At 48.2% G+C, this 6,373-nt stretch overlaps 1 long non-coding RNA gene across 1 annotated transcript; it reads right to left on the reverse strand.

Annotated features, from left to right (window-relative positions):
- Positions 1-943: 943 nt before the first annotated feature.
- On the reverse strand, positions 944-4,662 carry LOC123381620. Its single transcript, XR_006588859.1, has 2 exons — positions 2,085-4,662; positions 944-1,841 (listed from the first exon to the last, which is right to left on the reverse strand). It is a non-coding gene; the product is annotated as an uncharacterized LOC123381620 (long non-coding RNA).
- Between the last annotated feature and the right edge of the window lie 1,711 nt (positions 4,663-6,373).

Raw genomic sequence — 6,373 nt, forward strand, 5'->3', positions numbered from 1 at the left:
AAGGATGTCGTAATTATGACAGGATGGAAAAAAAAAAAAAAATCCCAGCCTATCCACATACCTGACACTTCCAATACCTCGGAGCTTAGACAAGAAGAAAAGATGGTATCGGAATGGGTGGGACTGCTGGCCGCTGCTTTGAAGTTCACGTGTGTGGGTGACTGAGGCAGTAAGGCTGGGGCAAGAGTGAGACGTGACTCTGGATTTCCCACCGGGTTCCCAAAACTGCTCAGCTTCTCACAAATACTCCAGTCAAGAATGGAGGAGTTGTTTTTTGTTTTCGTTTTAAGCTTATTTATTTGTGAGACAGAGAAAAAGTGAGAGCACAGCGTGCACGAGGAGGGACAGGCAGAGAGAGGAGAAGAGAATCCCAGGCAGGCTCTGTGCTGTGAGCACAGGGCCAGATGTGGGCCTTAAACTCATGAACCGTGAGACCCTGACCTGAGCCAAAATCAAGGATTGGATGCTTAACCAACTGAGCCACCCAGGCCTCCCCAAGAATGGAGGAGTTTATTTTTTTCCTGACAAATATCCCACTAGGCCAGAAACACCCAAAATATGATCTGCAGAATAAGAGCACTATGTGTAATACTTTTATTTATTTATTTGGCAGGTATGGAAAGTCCCACAGTCAAGTCAGTCTGAAAAGAGGTAGGTTAATAAAGGCAGTTCCAACCGCCGGATTCCCAGAGCTCCGTTAATGAACATTGTGATGCTCCAAGCCTGGGCTGGACATTATGGCATGGTCGACACCTCTAATAAGCGCTTTCCAGGGGGAGCATCTCGCGATGCCAGTGCACCGTGGAACATGCTCTGGAAAGTACTATAATGGACCAGATGTGGTCAATCAAAGCATTCTGGAGTCAGCAGAGGGAGGCACGCTTCCATAGATTCTTTTCCTCCCTCCCTCCCTCCCTCCCTCCCTCCCTCCCTTCCTTCCTTCCTTCCTTCCTTCCTTCCTTCCTTTCACCCACTAAGGTTGCAGAGAGAATAGACTATTAAAGAGAACGTCTGCAGGAGAAGGGAGTGAACACTGAAGAAAGCAGAGCGGAGATGGGAGACAGCTGAATTCTGATGACATTGTAGTTCCTCAGGGGGGATGGGTATAGGTAGTAGCTCTAGGATCCAACAGCCCTGAGGCAGATCCCACCTCGTCAGTTCGCCCGACTGGACAGATCCTGCTGTTCGGCACTGGAACAAGGTGAACTTCATGGAGATGCCTGCGGGCCTTCTTTTTAACTCCAGCATTTGTCATGGGGCAGTCTGACCCTGACCCGCACGCAGGTGCCATATCTCATCTCTGTTCTTCTAGCCGAGCACATCCAAGTACTAGATGTGAAGATAAACCCTGTGACTCATGCTGACATTTACCAGGGAGGGCGAAGCCTGCTTTGAATCCTTCCCAGGGATCAAACAGCTAGAAAGAATCCTAAGCATTTAGTACCTAACCATTATGTGTACAAACCCTCTCCAGACCAGGGTAGATGGTAGACAATTCCCATTTTGCAGATGAGAAAATTAGCCTCAGGTGCAGGACCCACCCAATGCCACGCATCGGCGGACATAGCTGGGATTCACAAAGGTCTCATTCCTAATCTTGTGTTATTTGACATCGCTCTACTGAAACCCGAGAAACTAAAAGCTTTCCTCAGAAATTACTGAGGGGCGCCTGCCTGGCTGGGTCAGTAAAGCACGTGACTCTTGATCTCAGGGATGGGAGTTCAAGCCGCACGTTGGGTGTGGAGTCTACTTAAAAAAATTTTTTTAAGAAATTACTGAGTTAATGTTTTTAAAAAATAAAGGCTTTCAAAAATAACATTAAAAGCACAGCCACATCAAACCTTAAAAGACGTGGGGTGCCTGGGTGGCGCAGTCGGTTAAGCGTCCGACTTCAGCCAGGTCACGATCTCGCGGTCCGTGAGTTCGAGCCCCGCGTCGGGCTCTGGGCTGATGGCTCAGAGCCTGGAGCCTGTTTCCGATTCTGTGTCTCCCTCTCTCTCTGCTCCTCCCTCGTTCATGCTCTGTCTCTCTCTGTCCCAAAAATAAATAAACGTTGAAAAAAAAATTAAAAAAAAAAAAAAAACCTTAAAAGACGAACCCACTCCAGACCACCACGGGTTAACAGGGAGGAGAATTCGTGAACCACTAAGCTACCCACCACCCTAAATAAACATGTACGAGAATGGGGGAGTGTTAGAGGGGACGGTGAGGCAGTGATGGGCATCTTTCTCATTTTTCTGGCACCATGTCACACATCAGCCTCAACTGCACAGAGGAAACCCAAGCGTGGGGAGGTAAATTATGAAACGTCCTAACAGCTGAAGCCACGCTGAACCAGAACACAAGTGTGCCACACTCACCTCCTGAGATTCCATACCCTCCCCTGCACACCTAACGGAAGGGTCTCAACAGAGCAGGGGCCACACCCAGAACCACTAGCATCAGAAGGACCACAGAGGGCCCATCCGCCAAAACTCTGACCTGGTCCCTTCAACGGGGCCAACCCAAGGCCCATGCTCAGGCTTGGGGTCACGCTGTCTGACAAATGTGGACTGGATGTGACAAGGAATTGGAGCAGCCCCAGACAAAATGAAAGCTACTCTATTTGCTTGAGTAAAGGAGTGATGTGGCTTGGCCTCTGTAAGATGCCAAACACTGATAAATTCTCTACTCCAATGGCCTCTCAGACCTAGTCGACTCAAGTACCAAAAGACCTGGCTTGCCACATTCCCATGAGCCACTAGTCACTTGTGAAGAACAGGCCAGGGTTGTCTGGAGTGCGGGCTGCTTCTCCTCCACCCTGGAGTCAGGTGAGGAACAGTGGAGGTCTGGGTTGGGCATCCGGTTGGTGGTCCTGCTTTCCTATTCATCACGGACTGGAGAATATTGCCCCCTGGTACATCCACGGGTCTCCAACCAAGTACCAACAGGCAAAGTCAATGGAACCCCAGGTTCTAATCCTCACACCATGACCAAAACCCCCAGTAAATCCATTTCATCACCCTATCTTGGCCCCCTCACCTCAACCAGGTGAGTCCCACCCCCACCTTGGGCACGGCCAACCCTGTGGTGATTCCGTATTTCCTTGGTGTTTCCTTTTCTCCATCTGCCTTTGATTTTCCCACTTCTTCCAACCTCCTCTACTCCATCCTGCCTACTCCTTCCTTTACTGTTAGCACTTTGCAGTTCCACTCAAGTCAACATAAAACTGTCTGCCAGCATGGGCCTCACTGAGGATGCTCCCAAAACAGACAACTTAGCAGAAAGTGGCCACCTTGGCTCAGTCAGTTAAGCATCTGGCTCCAGCTCAGGTCATGATCCCACGGTTCATGGGTTCGAGCCCCATGTTGGGCTCTGTGCTGACAGCTCAGAGCCTGGAGCCTGCTTCCAATTCTTTGTCTCCCTCTCTCTCTGCCCCTACCCCACTCATACTCTGTCTGTCTCAAAAATAAACATTAAAAAAAAAAAAAAAAAAAAGGAAGTGGCCACCTCATGGGCTTTTGTGATCGTGAGAATATAGGCACATGACACAACTTAAGCTTTTGGGTTGTTTTGTTGGGTCTGTCATTAGTTATGTCCTTCACCACTTTCTTATCAGAGAAGATTGAAAAACCAAACAAACAAACATGAAGTTTAGCTGTCCTATGAGGGCAACTTGAATTTCCATACAGCCTCCCGTTGCTCTTCTCCCATCCGCAGGTCTTGCTACAATAGCCCAGCTTCCTCCCACCCCTTATCAACTGCCTTGATGAATACGGTAGAGTAATTATGAAGGACGCTGGCTGGGGCTTACACAGAAGTAGTTGAAGGGTGTTTTTAAAGACAGAAGCAGGGCCTGGTAGATGACAGAAAGGCAAAAGCAATGTTCTGCCATGACTCCCAATAAGGTCACAGGTGTATCTGCCCTAAAAAAAATATCACTAGCCTCCCTGAATTCAGAGTGGTCTGACTTCAGACAGCGAACAGAAAGACCAAGATAGAAAACCAAGTCTAAAATACTAGAATCAACAAACTACCCCAGGGGTAGCTGGATGCACCAGGAGCTAATCTAGGAACAAGGCAGAGACTGGAGGGGCTGAATGTCACTAAGATGCACCAGCACCTTGCACAGAATGGCTTCTGCCCAGTGAGTAGTACTGCTTCTCTGGAGCATTTAAGAAGGGGCTGGGAACAGGCTATACCAAAATGAAATTTCTCCTTTTGGGCAAGATCGTCACCACCGCCACCAGAAGTTCCCAGTGCAGAAGCAGCTACGGCAGAAGGAGGGCTGGAAACCACCAGATTCTTCCACGTTCACGGCAGATAGCAGCACACACCCCTTCTACTGCACGCTGTGATCTGCCTGGAGTCCACTTGTAACCTAAATTGACCAATAGCATTTCCAGAGCTTGCTGCAAGAGATAGAAAGCCCCACAGGGTAGTTATCTGTCGTGTCCAGAGCAACGTGGCCCCTTAGTTCTATGTTTAATCATGGACGGATCTGAGTTCAAACATCAGCAGCACTCAGTAGGACTGCAGCATGGGACTGATGAACGGATTAAGATGTGGTATATACACACAATGGACTACTACTCAGCAATCAAAAAGAATGAAATCTTGCCAGTTGCAACAATATGGATGGAAGTGGAGGGTATTATGTTAAGTAAAATAAGTCAGTCAGACAAAGACAATCATATGATTTCACCCAGATGTGGAATTTGAGAAACAAAACAGATGAACATAGGGGAAGGGAAGGAAAAATAAAACAAAAAGAGAGGGGGACAACAACTGAGGGTTGCTAGAGGGGTGTTGGGTGGAGGGATGGGCTGAGTGGGTGATGGGCATTGAGGGCACCTGCTGGGATGAGCACTAGGTGTTGTATGTAAGCGATAAATCACTAGATTCTATTCCTGCAATCATTATTACACTGTATGTTAACTAAGTTGGATGTAAATTTAAAAAAAAATTGGTTAAAATGTAGTATTTATGTTATCAATATTTTACTACAATAAAAAAAATCCATTTTTTAATCATAAAGGAAAAAAAAAAAAAGACCACAGCATGTGCGGTAGGCAGAACTCTCAGATGACCACCCAAGATTCCTGGTCCCTAGCTAATCAAACACAAACCTAGGTACCGTCGTGATCAGGTGACCTTAACACTGATTACCCAGGTAAGCCTGTGATAGGAGTCATTGAAAAGCCATCAAAGCAATGAGCCATTTAAGTTTCCTTTAGCTGGTACCACAAGGAAAGGTCAGATTCAAAGCACAAGAAAGATTCAATGCAACAGCACCGCTGCTGGCTTGAAGATGGAGGGAAGCAAGTCACAAGGAACACGGCCGCCTCCAGAAGCGGAAGGACACCGCCAGCTGACAGCCAGGCAGAAACAGGAAGCCCAGCCCCACAAACCTGAGCGAGCTAGATGCACATTCTTTCCCAGAGCCCAGCTCAGCTGACACCCAGACATCAGCCTTGTGAGACTCTAAGCAGAGTCCAATCAGGCCCACCAGGACGTCCAACCTGGACCACGCACGCTATTCTAAGATAACGCGCACGAAGACACACGCACGCTATTCTAAGATACATGCACGAAGATACACGCACGCTATTCTAACCTGCTAAGGGCGTGTTCATGTCTTACGCGTAAAAGAAAACAATCACGGGAAGCTCTCCATAAGTGCCATGCCACGGTTCAAAATGGCCTGGCTTTCTTCAACATCAGGCCTACATGGAAGACGACTAGGGGGCAAAGCCCTCTCCCTACTTCAAAAGCCGCCCGCCCCCAGCTGGAGAATAACACTGGGAATCCGAGTTGAAAGAATTAGGTCTGCTCTGGCCTACCAACCGTGACCCCGTACACACACCAGATGTAGACTCTGTTCGTTGTCAGGGCCATCCTAGCACGGGCCGGGTGTTCCTGCACGTTCTTGCCAGGGAAGCTTTGCAGGACCAGCAATCCTGAGGGGTGCAGATACGTCCCCATCGGGAATGAAGAGCAGGCTCGCCGGAAGAGGTGGAGCCTCCAGGCTCGCGGACCTCACTGGCTGTGATGCAAACTGCTGCTCCCATGGCATCTGTCTACCTGGGTCCCTCCACGTCAGCAGGGGGCAGGGAAAGCGACACAAACGTGAAGCTCATGCTGCATGCTGCACTCCAGGTAGTAAAATTCTCTGTCTCTGACGCAAGACTCGCGGGACTTCTGCTGGCACTCACGGAACAGTAATAACCTAACTTATTAGCTCGGAAGTAGGGTAAAATTCCAGATCCTGGCACTATTATACACAGAAGTTTAAATCAGGAGATCAATGTCGTTACATTATACATTTCAATGGAATAAAATACCCTTCTTGAATTTTCTTAACAAGATAATAAAATCTACATCACACCTGAGA

The sequence above is a fragment of the Felis catus genome, chromosome D4 (assembly GCF_018350175.1).
Source record: "Felis catus isolate Fca126 chromosome D4, F.catus_Fca126_mat1.0, whole genome shotgun sequence".
Lineage (NCBI taxonomy): Eukaryota > Metazoa > Chordata > Mammalia > Carnivora > Felidae > Felis > Felis catus.